The sequence below is a fragment of the Thermobia domestica genome, chromosome 2 (genome assembly GCF_964235325.1).
Source record: "Thermobia domestica chromosome 2, izTheDome1.hap1.1, whole genome shotgun sequence".
In the NCBI taxonomy this organism is placed as follows: domain Eukaryota; kingdom Metazoa; phylum Arthropoda; class Insecta; order Zygentoma; family Lepismatidae; genus Thermobia; species Thermobia domestica.
Genome location: NC_137455.1, coordinates 312726127 through 312740989, shown reverse-complemented (window position 1 = coordinate 312740989; position 14863 = coordinate 312726127).

Sequence of the window (14863 nt, the reverse complement as noted above, 5' to 3'; positions counted from 1 at the left end):
TAACCTCTGTCCTACATGTAAATCACCTGGGTATTGCGTGTAAATCACCTCTATCGTACATGTAAATCACCTATGTGCTACATGTAAATCCCCTCTTTCCTACATGTAAATCATCTGGGTACTGCGTGTAAATCACCTGTGTGCTACGTGTAAATCACCGCTGTCCTAGATGTAAATCACCTGTGCACTACATGTAAATCGAATACGTGTAACGTGTAAATCAACTGTGCGGAACGTGGAAATCATTTGTGCAGGACGTGTGCACTGCACATGTCCTGTGCACGTGAAGATGTTGAATAGGACTTGTGATGTATATGTGCATCACATGTACAGGCGTGCATTTATACAGATGATGCACATGTTGCATCCGTGCAATTGTACATGTACTATACGGATACTGTACGTGCATTGTGCTGTCTGGGAACCGTTAAAGTAGCACTTATCTATTAATACCCTAACGGATTTACTCCATTAACGTATCTATTGCAAAGAATACAATTAAAAATTCCGTAAATGTATACGATAGTGGCTACAGATAACCACCGTTAAAGTCATCGTTACCCATTAACACGATAACAGAAAACAGATTAACTTCATTAACTAATTTGGTCGAAGTAATTGCTAGAGCTAACTTTCCATAACAATAATGATAAATAAATGATAAAGATAGATAAATGTTCGCTTACATATATGGGATATAGTCTAGAAATAGTCACCGTTGAAGTCCTCGTTATCCGTTAATATATTAACAGATTGATTTGTTTAAAGAAGACCGTGTCGAAGTACTTGCTTTATCTATCTGTTCCCAAAAAAAAAAAAAATCAAAAATTCGGTTACATGTATGGGATATGGATCGACTCCATTAACACTTTAACGGATCGACTCCATTAACGAACTTGATAGAGATACTTGTTCTAGTTGTCTATTACAAAACACAGAATTCAAAAATTCGCTTATATGTATAGATATGGGCTATAGATAGCCACCGTTAAAGTAGTTGTTATCCATTAATACTTTAACGGATCGACTCCTTAACGAATTTGGTAGAGATACTTGTTCTAATTATCTGTTACAAAACATACAATTCAAAAAATCGCTTATGTGTATAGGGTATGGGCTATAGATAGCCCCCGTTAAAAGTCGTTGTTTTACATTAATACTTTAACGGATTTATTCTATTAACGAACTCGGTAATGATAATTAAACTACCTATCTGTTGCAAAATACAGCGCATTAGTTAACGAGTTCGAACTTTCGGAAGGACGTACGGACTGACGTACTAATTACATATTATTATAAATCTAACTAACTGACTCTAATAAAAAAAGAAAAATCATTTTAAACAAATAAAAGTTGTAAAAAAAATATATTCATTTCTTCAATTGTAGATGTAACCGTCTTGCATCCGAAGGTTACTCTACGCAATAACTCTTGAATGAAACCGAATTTATGAATGCTATTCATTGCAGAACTAGGAGGATTATCTCGATTGAATAATAATAATAATAATAATAATAATAATAATAATAATAATAATAATAATAATAATAATAATAATAATAATAATAATAATAATAATAATAATAATAATAATAAAACAATTAATGTAAATATTTTTGTGATAAGCGATTTTCGCAAAAAAAAAAAAAATTATAGAGTTACTAATGACAAGAATAATATAGTCCGATTTTTTTTTTTTTTTTAAAGAGAAAACTCACCTTCAAGGATAAACTCTCTTGTGAAGTTTTCTCAAGGAAAAGGAATTATGCCATATTGTTAGATTATTAATAAAATATGAAATGGTAACGAATACGGATTATTGAAATATGAACAAAATTGCCTGTTTTTAATAAAAATCTGTAGCTATTAAATCTCCTGTTATTAATAAAACCTATTGTTAGGTTATTAATAAAACAAAATATGAACAATTACAAATTCATGAAATATCAACAAAATCACCTGTCATTTTTGAGAAATCGTCCTAGAAAAACCTAATCTTAAGGATAACCGCCTTATGGATTTTTTTCGAGATAAAGGGATTGTGTCATATTCCCAGATTATTAATGACATTTTAATTTTCGAAATATAAACAAAATCTCCTTTATTGTTTATGAGAAAATAAGCGGAAAATTCATTCCCCAAGAATGAACTAGCCCTTCTGGATTTTCCCTTAAAAATGGCATATCAAATTATAGGGTTGTTAATGGAACATTGATTTAGGAAATATAAACGAAATGATTTGAACCGTTTTATGAGAATAGCAAAATTTTAATCTTCATTCTTTAGTAACCTACTCTCACTTTTAAGGGTAGGAAGAAAATTAGAAAAAACTAGAGAATCTTGTGAAAACTTAAATTTCAAATTTGGTATCGATACCATGAACGGTATGGTCTATATACAACTGAAAACCTTTATATCTGGACTAACGGCTTCCCCTTAGTACAGTGATACCAAAATACATTCTGCTTTCATATAGTATGTTCCATTTTGACTCTTTTATATAGATGGGGGCGCGGTGGCTCAGTGATAGAGCGTTCACCTCCGGTGCTTGGGGTCTCTGGTTCGATTCCAACTCGTGCCGTGTGGACTCTGTGGTAAACAAACACCGTGCTCGTGGGTTTTCTCGGGGTTCTCCCGTTTCCTCCTACTTTCTTCATCCTACCATTTCATTCATTTCTTATTATCATTCATTTCTGGTGCCTGGGGTGCCGGGTTCGATCCCAGCCCCCGCCAAGTGAACTTTGTGGTGAACAAACACCGTGTGCGTGGGTTTTCTCGGGGTTCTCCCGTTTCCTCCCACTTTCTTCATTCCACCATTTCATTCATTACTCATCATCACCGTCTCCTTTAGCCTAACCGACGTAATCGTGGGACGTAAAACTCAAAGATTTCATTTTTGTTATTATCATCGTCTCCTTTAGCCTCACCGGCATAAGTGTGGGACGTTAAACTTAAAGATTTCATTTCATTTTCTTTTTTACCGGTATAGACATGTTACCAGTTTTTTATATAAATAATTTGTCACTCAAAACAAGCTTTACACAGACAGTTTAACTTCCCGTAAGTTCTATTTTAAAGCCTACACAAGATTTCAGCAGAGTGTGGACAGTATTAAGAAAGAAAATGGGTGTTTACATGTTATTATTATTTAGCTCCGGTTTAGCCACATTATTAGCGTGCGCGATCTTGCTGTGCATGGTCCTCGGTTCTATTCTCGCTGAGAGCACTAAAATTTTCTTATGCTGACCTAGCATCATGGGGAAATTGGGGAGCCATCTGAATTAAGAGGTATGGGACTTCGATCCAAAAAGCCAGAAATAACGGCTCCTAGAGACCGATGAACTAGCCTTTCACCACAAAGCTGAACGTGAGCATCAGAAAGTTTATTGTATACTTCTTAGCAAATTTCATCAGTATTTCAATACTGTTAATTAAAGAAAACGGAAAAGAATGTAAATTCTTTCTTATCTCTCTTTCCCACAATTCGCCTCGCCTCTGTTTACTGAAAAAATACTAAACTTCATATCACAAGAGCCAATGAAGTAGTCTGGCCGACCATATGGCCCACATTTGAGCCTGTGACGCCACACAATGCTGGATATATGTGTATGTGTAAGCGCATTTCTTCGTTACGCTCATTATTAGAATTCTGCATAATGTTTCTAACTATGTCACTCATCAGTATCGCACTGATTATTGCATTTGGGAAGTTTATAATTATTATAATGTGTAGATACAATTTAGAATTTTTCCTTTCATTTTTTACAATATTATATAAAAGAGTAAGTGACTCACTTATCAACATAAAGGCCATATTACTGTAGCTAGAAACATAAAATTTGGACTCATGTTGTCAATAACTGCATTAACAATGCTGCTGATGCCCTTCCTGTTGATGCTGAGGTAATAATTGTGAAGTTGTTCCATATCTACACAGTTCGAGTGGCTGAACTGAAGGAGTTCTGCGCATTCATTGATGCTGAGTTCCAGAAACTGTTGTCTTATTCCAACACACGATGGCTCAGACTTTTACCTGCTTTAGAACGTGTTCTACAAGTGATGGAGCCACTCAGAAACCATTTTTCTGCCTAAGCAAATCCTCCAGTGGTTCTAAAATCGTTTTTTGAAGATCCAAATGGAGAATTGTGGTTTTGGCTTTTACACAATTGTGCATCTTTTTTCAACGATGTTTAAGAAAGATGGAAGGGGATAAAGTATCAGCAACACATGCAGCACGTGAATATTTGATTTTATAAAAGAACTTGATTGACAGAAAACAGCCCTCATTTCTACCGACGAAAGTTAGAGACCTTAAAAGAAAGAATTTTGCTGCAGGACAAGGCTGTGATTTACAACAGGTGAAAGAGATTGCGTCTTCTTTTTATGACCATTACCTAACCTATTTAGATCTTTGGAAATCAAATGTAGACAGCTCGGAGTCAACTGTCTTGGATACATTTAAAGAGGCAGCTAAAATGGGAAGCAGTAGAAGAAAGTTGGACTCTTTTTCAAGATAGTATGCCACCTATTTCATTTGATTATTTGTTTAATGAACTAAGTGTGCTGAACGCATATCTTACAGAGACTGTTTTGTCAGAGTGGACAAACCGGAAGCTTTCATCAGAACAAAGGTGGTTAATCATATTCCAGGACTTGAAGAAAGATGATAGAAATGTTCCTAATCTTAAGATGTTTGTTGGGTTTGTTCTTTGCTTGCCGGGAACAAATGCTTCGGCCGAGCGGGCATTTTCAATGATAAACAACTTTTGGGGTGCTGAAAAGTCCGTGATGTCCATTGATTGTGTAAAATCAACTTTAGTAATACAGATGAACTGTTCACGAACGTGTGCAGAAATGTACGAGAACATCAAGAAAACAAAAGCTCTGGCCACATCATAGAAATATGACCGGAAAGAGCCCAAACCATCCTCTTCTATGAACGCTGAAAAAGAGTAGTACAGTGAACATATGAACTAATCTAATATGCATTTCTTTTTCTTTTACTCTGTCCATCAGTTATTGCAGCGTTCGTTCTCTAGAATAATTAGCACTAGGAATAATGTCATTGTTTAATAAAGTAATGTAAGTAAACATAGCAAATAAATTACAAACTACTACTATCATGTGAACAGGTTTGGATTTTAGCTTAATAATAATAATAATAATAATAATAATAATAATAATAATAATAATAATAATAATAATAATAATAATAATAATAATAATAATGTTTCATGGCAAAAGAGGGTTGAGAGTTTAACCGATAAGAACGGTGGCTGAGGCACGGGTGTCGTTAGCGGGGGGTGGTCGGGGGATATATAAACTCATATACGATATATAAACTCATAGTCAAAAACAGTAAACATTGTTGCAGCGTTTTCGGCAATTACTCTTCTAAAAAGAAAACAAAGGGACAATTTTTACAATATTCCAATTTCCGGCTTTATATTCATTAAACCTTGTTGCTCCCGTGTAGAGAATGGGTACTTCTATTTGTTCTATTATAAACATTCGTTATTTGGTTTTGTAAACAATAAATACCTCACAGTCGAATTGTATTTCGGGGCCCAGCAAGACATCTGTGGGTCAGGTCCTCATTTCTTAGCCTTCCGTAGGTACACCTCTGCATATACTGAAATACTAAATATATTAGCTTTAGGTTTCCTTATAACTAAAATACTCATAGTGTATTTTAATACAATAATGCCGAATGCTGGAAACACTAGTTGACAAAATCTTTTTCTCTTGCACACGGGAGAAAACACTGATTCTAATAGAAATTTTCACGTAAAATTCAAATATATAATCAGTTTTGCTCCATCACGCACCATTTTCCCGTGCCACCCACGTGATCTTGAAAAATGAGTTATTTTCAGAAATGTGTTATTTACGTGCAGCTAATCACATATAACTTTCCACGATAATTACAATATAAACACGATTTATACCTCATTGGATTCGCAATGAAACACACTGAACAATGATGTATACACCGTGTCGCCATTTTTATATGAGAGAAATTATAGAGGAATTTTGTGGGAAGTTCCCTCCAAAAAGTAGTTTATAAGAACTTTTGGTCTCATTCATGCCACTATTCATATAGCGATACAGAAACGGGAATTGCACCAAATATAGATCATGTTAATTTCATGTGAATTGCGTTATTCTGTCTAGAGATATAAACAGTTGTCTCTATTGCTAAACTAAATACCAAAGAAATATTACGTGTTAACAAATGAACACTTACTTTCACTAAAAAGTTTTAGTTGTCAACTTTCTTCTGTGTTTAGCTTCTGGACTAATAATCTGACAGCATTTATGAACTCCACTGTCCCTGATACCTCTTCTCCATGGCTGAAATGTCCTGATAAGAACGTTGCCCACTTTCATCACTAACGGCACCGAGATTAGTAGGAGATAAATCCACGTGGAAATCTAGGAAATGGACTTTAATTCTGCAGATAGCTATATCTTAACTATATTGAAGACTATTAAAATACTCATATTTGATAGTAAATCTAAGCTGATGTTAAGTATAATAATAACATTGTGATCCCAAACTTCTGATGTGCATTTACATAGTAATTACAGATGATTACTTGAAATTCTGTAAATTTTGATACGTAATATGCCAAAATATTTTATAATAGGACATTATACGGTATGATGGAAAAATGAAGGAACGTTCCTCCAAGTCGGATTCCCTTTTTAAAACATTTTCATTCTAACTCCAGTTCCTATAAAGTCAAATCAACAACTTATTATTTTTAAACTGTTTTACGTTTTAGGTATTTCAATTGTTTCTTTATACGATTAGTTGTTCTTCTATGCCACAAAATGACTCTCAGTTGGACTTAAACCAAGCTTTCTAATTTAATTTCTTACTTGTAGTATATTGGCATTCAATTTTTTTTTACATCATATGAAGTTTTGAGTTCTTTTTCTCAGTACTTTCAAACATAAAAAATCTGATGGATGAAGATCATGTCTCAATAGTCATAATTTTATACTGCAAACTCGTAAGTTTCGAACACAATACATAAAATAAACGAGAAATATATATAATATACTAAAATATTAGCAACATAATCCATTTCTAGTTCAGGAGCAATAACCTTGTAATGCTCAAAGTAGAGCATTATAGCTTAACCATCGGCCTAGAAATTAAATTTCTTGCATGGACAATATTTCAAGACATGTTTTACCCTTTAAGAGTAAAATTTTGCAAAATCCTATCTTATCTACAACTAAGGAGCATGAACAATATTTATACAAAAATTGAAGGTTCTACGCTGAACAATTTCGGAGATCTGGTGATGAATCTATGAATTAACACACACACACACACATTGTTAAAACGACGTCTACAACATAGCCCTCACTGCCCATGGAAACCTTAAGGGATAATTGGGATAAAATTCCTATGCCCGTGCCTCAACGTATTTGTTATAGCGGAAGTTGGGATGTCGGGTGATAGTCCATAATGATGGTAATGCGATAGAAGATAACTGGTGTTGGCAGCACGGCTTTTCATATGGTAAATACACTTAGAAATTCGGTCGGATATAAATAGAACAACCTTCTGTAGCTTATCTAAATAGATATATACCTAGGTATATTAAATATCAGCTTGTTTACAATAATGGGAAAATATGTAATTGGATTGTAATATGGGATTGTATCTGCAGTAATAAGTTTGGTTTTCTTCGATTTCTTTTTAAGCAGCCCCACTCCAGTTTCGTTACAACTCAGTTTATGAGAGAGAGAACTTACATTACTGAAATTTTACTTAGATATTCAAAAATTATCCAAATCAATGTTACATCACATACTTTACATGGTTCATGAATGCAGTAACTTTTCACTACTTTGCACTTACATGTGTGGTCGAAGAACAAATGAACCGAACACCATGCAATAGCCCATTGACTAAAATGTCCGCATCTGCTTTTTTTTTTTTTAACTCCCATAGAATTATCGATCGGGAACAGCATTTGTGGTTTGTAATCGTTATCATCATCATAACCATAATCGTTTCTAGTGGTTGTGTACCTGCTTTCCTGTTTGCTTCCACAAATGGGAAGACATAAAACTCTTTGTGAGGTCGTATTTGAGTAAAATATCACGTCTTTTGCGTTTGAGATATCTGCATAATCTCTTTCACTTTCTGAAGAACACATTAATGACTATGAGATATATCAGTTTTATGTGTGTATTTCATGACTATTTCAAAGGAAGATTTTGTATGAAATGGTACAGATAAGTCAAGGATGACTTACTTCAGTAGTTACTTCCGACATTGTTTCCGTAGAGCTCTAAACGAAGGTACAGCACACGAGCGCCAAACCTGGAATATCGAAGGAACCGTGTCCATCTCCCGAGAATTTGCTTAGGTCTCTCAGGATCTGAATATCTTTGCTTGAAATTTTGTTTTGATATTTCACAACGAAGTTCAATCGATTACAAAATACAGCTTGTCCTTATGTTTTTTTCTGTTTTTGCTTTATGAAAATCAGTATCGAAACTGGAACTACTAGTAAATTTCAACCATTTTTCGTTTTTGATAGAATGTTGCAGATAGACATGCTATGTTCTCTTGAGACACTGAATAGTTTGAAAAAAAGACTGCATCTCTCTATCTCTTACTATTTTCATTTCACACATTGAAACGTTGAAACCGAAAATGGTTGATTTTTTACCACTTCCTGTATGAATAGTGTGTTAACAAAGGATGTAGAGCATACTTTTGTGATATTGAATCGAATGCAAGAAAGCGCTTCTTGATATCTTCTATCGTTTTTGTTCTAGGAAATCAGTGTTGAAACCGGAAGTATTAAAAAATTTGAAACATTTCCCGTTTTGGCAGAGTGTCTGTAAATATAGAGAGTTTGGGATTGAAGCAGATAGCAAGTGTTCTTGAGAATGTACCTATTGGGGTTCTCCATATATCAGCAGTTTGAGAGCAGGAGAAGTATTTAGATCGGCAATTGCAGGCGGGGAACAATTGGAGTCACGTATCATAGGTGTAGAGGAAGGACCATGGTTAGAAGTATACACTAAAGCGTGTGTCACTATTTTCCGTTGTATCGGTAATCATCCACTGGATAAGTCTGTCGTTTTTAATTCATTCGGTCTAGAATTTGGTCGAGTTGAAGCACGGGACAGTACTGTACACTGAGATATCACATGATCAGATCTCAGACATCGGAAGCACGTTTTAGGTTGATTGGAACAAACAGCGTAGGCAGAAGAAGACACCACTTTAAATTTGTAGAGAATCTTTTTTTTTTTTTTTTTTCAGAATAATATAAGCAGAACGAATCCTATTCAAAATTATATATTTGTAAGTAACACTCCATTTCTCGTTAACAATTTACTTGATGTCACCGTCTCACTCAACACATCATGAAGAATATTACCTATTTCCAGAGATAAATCAAATACTCGAACTTTTACGTAATTGAGTTCGGCATACGATATACGGCCGGTATTTCGGACTCCCTTTAAATGAACATAAGGAACAGATTCAGGTAACTGAGTCAACATTTCATTAAATACAATTTCATTTTCGGAAGCGAAGTCCTCATTGTGCAGCTGTAAAGCGACTGCTTGGTTCATAATATCACTGAAGTTCTCAGACAACCAAATATAAATGTCACTTGCACTTTGGTTTGCGTAAGGCATCGATCTGTCAAATTCAAATTTCACGGTATTTTTACGAATTGAAAGTATTTCATTTCCAATAATCACAATTCACATTATAGATTTCGCTTGTATAGTACACAGACGTTAGTCACTTTCCGTAGTAGTACAAAAGCAGGTCGAAAGTAGGTCCGCACCTTTCGACATCCATCGATGAACTGTTGCTAAACCAGCAGGGAAGGGCAGAAATCTTTTATTCACTGTATTTTTAACTTTTTGATATGCATTTTCATATTTTATCTCTTTTTCTGCATTTAAATGATAATTTATTTCTTGTGATTGCGCAAAAACAAACAAATAAGATAAATAGCAAAATCTACTGCAAAGAACGGATAGAAGCAGAATATGCAAAACGCTTGATGTAATAAAAAGCGATATTCATGGAGATAGATTTCTCAGGTGAAGGAAAAAGTCACATCTCTTGAACCAGAACAGGCCACTTCATCAAACAGTCACACCCCGAAAAACTCTAAATGGCTACATAGTCAAAAGAAACGGAAATATTGGCAAAAACAGGGAACTATCACTTCATCAAATTGTCACATCTTTGAATAGATAAAATGACCACATTATTGAAAGAATTGGTTAGTCATTGCGTCAAACAGTCACTTTCTCAAACAGTCACATCGTCGATTGAAACGGCCGTTTCATCAAACGGACACCTCGTTAAAAACATAAGACTGCCTCTCCATCAAAAGCAACTATCCAAACACTTCGTTGGTGTTCGTTTCTTTTGAGAACGCAGTTAGTTGATGTTCGTTTCTTTTGAGAACGCAGTTAGTTGATGTTCGTTTCTTTTGAGAACGTAATCATTTCTTTTGTCGATGTGCCCGTTTTAAGTTTTTGTCGATGTGACCTCGTAGTATTCTAGACTGTTCTGAACGATTAACAAATTTAAACTAGGGTGTACGAGTTTTGGATCATATAAGTATTCATTTCTCTAATTTTCTATGTTTTAAAAGTCATTTATTAATTTCCAAAATAGTAGAAATTATACATTAAGTACGTTTGATATATCGGAAACACAGGGAGAAAAATATGCACATAAACTCCGATTTATACTTAAGTCGCTACTAGGGCCAAAAGTGAGTTATATCTTCTGATAGAGGATTTTGCCTGTTAGAGGAATTTCATCAGTTTATTGTAATAACTAATGGTTCTTTCCATATGTAATATTCAGCAGGCAGACTTCAGAAGATTCCTATGTGATGCAAGCAGTAAATCGAGCTTAAAGAACAAAAAGAAAAAAATAGGCAAGGACCGCTTTTTTGTTTTAATGTTTCTTTTTATACGTTTCTCCCAGCATATATTTACGTTATACGTATATACGTATATATATGTAATATCCATCTCGAATGTAGACTTATTACCCAGTTAAAAGTATGAATAACGGGAAATGCAAGTATCTCGCAATATATCACGTAGTTTTGTGGACATATCCTTGTTGATATAGTTGGAAAGGAGGGTGGAATGGGGGAAGTTTTAGCAGGAAGCCAAGTAGAATGGTGATCTTGAAAGAAAGTTGAATTACATGTAGCAGTGTTCACAAGTGTAGTAAATTTTCCGCAAAAATCTCTTTCTTCTTCCTTTCTTCATTTTCTTTTTTTCTTCATTTAGCTATACATCCCTCCATTTTGTATTTTACCCTCCCTTTTCCTCCAATCATAAGCGAAAAGAAAAGACACCAATTCCTGCTATATTGCCTTCTCTTGTGTTGTAGATGTTTTAGCATTTTTGGCTACAGCGATGATTTAGTTTCCCAAGATTTTTGGACGGTAAAACTGTTCACCTCTTTTCTTTCCAGAGCACCAATAAAATTATTAACCTAAACTCTTCTTCTTCTTCTTCTTCTTCTTTGGTCAAAGCACGGGGGCGAAAAGAATCTTGCTCGCTCTTGGAAACTGTTTCCCTTTTGCTCGGTTTTTGGCCTGCACAGTTGAGTACATTTTATGACATCATCTTCATTGCAGCAGTAGCTAAGAGGAAGTTAAAAAAAAAAATAAAAGACGAAACAGTTTATGGCACCGTGCTTTAGCAGCCAAAAAAGTACGATATACCAAAGTACCATTAAGACCTGTGTATAACAACAAAACGACAGCGATACAATGGATACTAGCTTGTTTTCAAAGTCTTTGAAGTGTAATAAAGCATGCATAAATAGTTTTATTAAATTCATCCAATTGTACATTTATTTCCTCTCCTACCCCTTTCTTTAGGAACTTATGCCCTATGTGATTTATATATATATTTCAGCGACGGAGGGACGAAGTTATGGTAGGAAAAAATGTCAGAAGAATGGTTGTTTATATCCGAAACGCTGTGTTTGACTATAACTGTTTTTCTTAACAACATCGTCAGTTAGGCATAATAAATGTTGTACCAGGAAAATGAATGAGTTAATGCGTACATTATATGCACGTAGGAATAATTAAAGTATTTCAGACTAAGAAAAAATATATAAAAAATATTATATTCATACAACACCAAACAATTCATTGTTTATATCCTCTTGCATGGGCACCCGCAGAGGGAAGTAAGTGGGAAGCAATCAACTTCCTCAGGATTTTCGAAAGAGTTTCGATTCTTCAAAATATATGACAAAATACGCACACATATTACATTCGATTACTCATCCACTACAGTATTTAATACATTTATTGCAGTTAATAGAGTTATGCAATATGCGTCAATAATAACTGTTTTACATGAAGTATTTTATATGGATAAAGGGTGTATATTCACGTGTTCACTTGTGGGTTGGCCTTAGACACCCCCTCCTGTATGTCGAGAACGGGCTCTCGCAAAATATATCGTCGCCTGAGATTCAACATCGCGTATCTCCAATTTTGACGAATTTGAGTTTTTGATACCATTAGAATCAATATAGGATGACGCACAACCTGATTACGTAACACACCTATATCACGACAAATGGGTCTGTTATTCCCTTAAAAGTAATACCGCGAATAATGAGGCTAAAGCTACTTTTCAAACAGTTTTTTTTTTGCTCTCCTGTAAAACTGGTCAAATGTTACTTAAACGGGGGGCGCGGTGGCTCAGTGGTAGAGCGTTCACCTCCGGTGCTTGGGGTCCCTGGTTCGATCCTAGCTCGCGCCGTGTGGACTTTGTGGTGGACAAACGCCGTGCTCTTGGGTTTTCTCGGGATTCTCCCGTTTCCTTCCACTTTCTTTGTTTCACCATTTCACTCATCTTTCATCATCGTCTCTTTAGCCTAACCGGCATAATCGTGGGACATAAAACTTAAAGATTTCATTTTTAAATTTAAACGGCATCGGAAGTGTCACTATTCATCTCAGAAACCCCGAAAAGTATGGACGCGACACTAATATCGGTCATTTTCGATCAATTTTACGTATCTCTCCATTTCCCTTCCCTAAGTTGTGCCGTCAAAGTAAAATGATAAAAACTATCCCAAACCCGAACCTCATATATGTTCAAAATTTGATCGAAATAGGTCGGGTGGTTCAAGAGTTATCAAGTCACAAGCATATTGACTTTTTTCAATTTTAAATATAGATAGATAGATGAAATGTCAAGTCACAAGCATATTGACATTTCATTTTTATATAGATAGATACATAGATCTCATACTTTCGCGTAGACGTCCATATGTACACTTTGCAGTGCATAATTTTGTTCTCATGTAAGATGAGTGAATTTCTTATCTTAAATTATCCATCCATGACAAACTTCAGACATGTAACTAAATTTTCCAACATATTACATATATTAAACTTAATTATTTAATCTAAAGTTATATGTAAAGTGTAAATTAATAACGGTATAAAACGTTCTAAAAACAATATTTCTATAAACTACACTAAAAAATATTTCTGTAGGACAATTCAATGTCATTGCCTTGTTAACAAGAAGTTTATAAAATGAACTTAAAACATGAAATAAAAACATGAACTAAAACTAAAATTATTGCTCTCTTCCTAAGGTTGAGAGCAAAAGTTTTCTCCGATATCAGAAAGTAGTTTGCTCGCGCCCAATCCTTTTACTCTTAGTGCATTATACAATTTCTTCATTTTTCCTATCAATCGAAACATTTTTTTCATTTTAATGTATTTTTCTAAACTTCTGTTTCTTGTAATAAAATGCAATAGCACTAAGTTACGCCACCCAAAACAATATTTTTTCATTTTCAGTGCATTTTTATTTTTTAAAATTAGTTTTTAAAATTATTATTACCTATTGTTTAAATCTTTATTCAATTACCTAATTGCGTTAGAGAAGTCACTTTCCTCTTATTACGAAAAGGGAACTCAACTCTGCAACCAGCCAAACTTCAACGATGGATTGGGTTGTATAAGCATCAGGCGCGTTTTACAACTTTCTGTGCCAATCAGGCTATGTGAAAAAATATTGTATTGCCATCGGGGCTTACTAATCTGTACAAAAATTCTGAGCACTAATTAGTATGGATGAAAAATGATCTCAAAATTGAGATATTATACTTTTTTATATCCCAACTTTGAGGGAATTTCTATCGTGATGCTACGGATAGACGTATTTAACCATCATTCTGTTAGATTAAACGGTTTCAAGTCAGTATAAAAAAAACGCAATTAGAAATTTATACAAGCTTGGGCATTATATCGTTAGCATGAACAATAGTACGACTCGTACTTTGATCATTCACTCCGCATCAGGAAAGTATTCTGGAACCACTTAGATTAAAAGGAGAAATCTTTAGTTTAGAAAGCCAGAAATAATAGCAACAATCTTCCCGTTTAACGTCCCACGATTATGTCCTTTAGGTTAAAGGAGACGGTGATTGTGGAATAATGATGAAAGGCAAGTGAATGATGATGGAAGAGTTAGTGCAATGAGAAATGTGGGAGGAAACGGGAGTACCCCGAGAAAACTCACGGACACGATGTTGCCTACAACTTACTTACTTGGCCGGGGATGGAACCAGTGACCCAAAACACCAGAGCTAAGCGCTTGACCAGTGAGTCACCGTGAATCCTAACAATGGCAACGAAATCCAATGAACTGACCATGCATCACATGATTTAAAGCCATCAAACTATTCATAATTCTTCATAGGTGGTAACTCTACCGAGTTAAGTCCTGTTTAAGGTCTGCTTCTGCATACTGTTGAATAAACTATAAGAAGTAGCAGAGAAGTTTG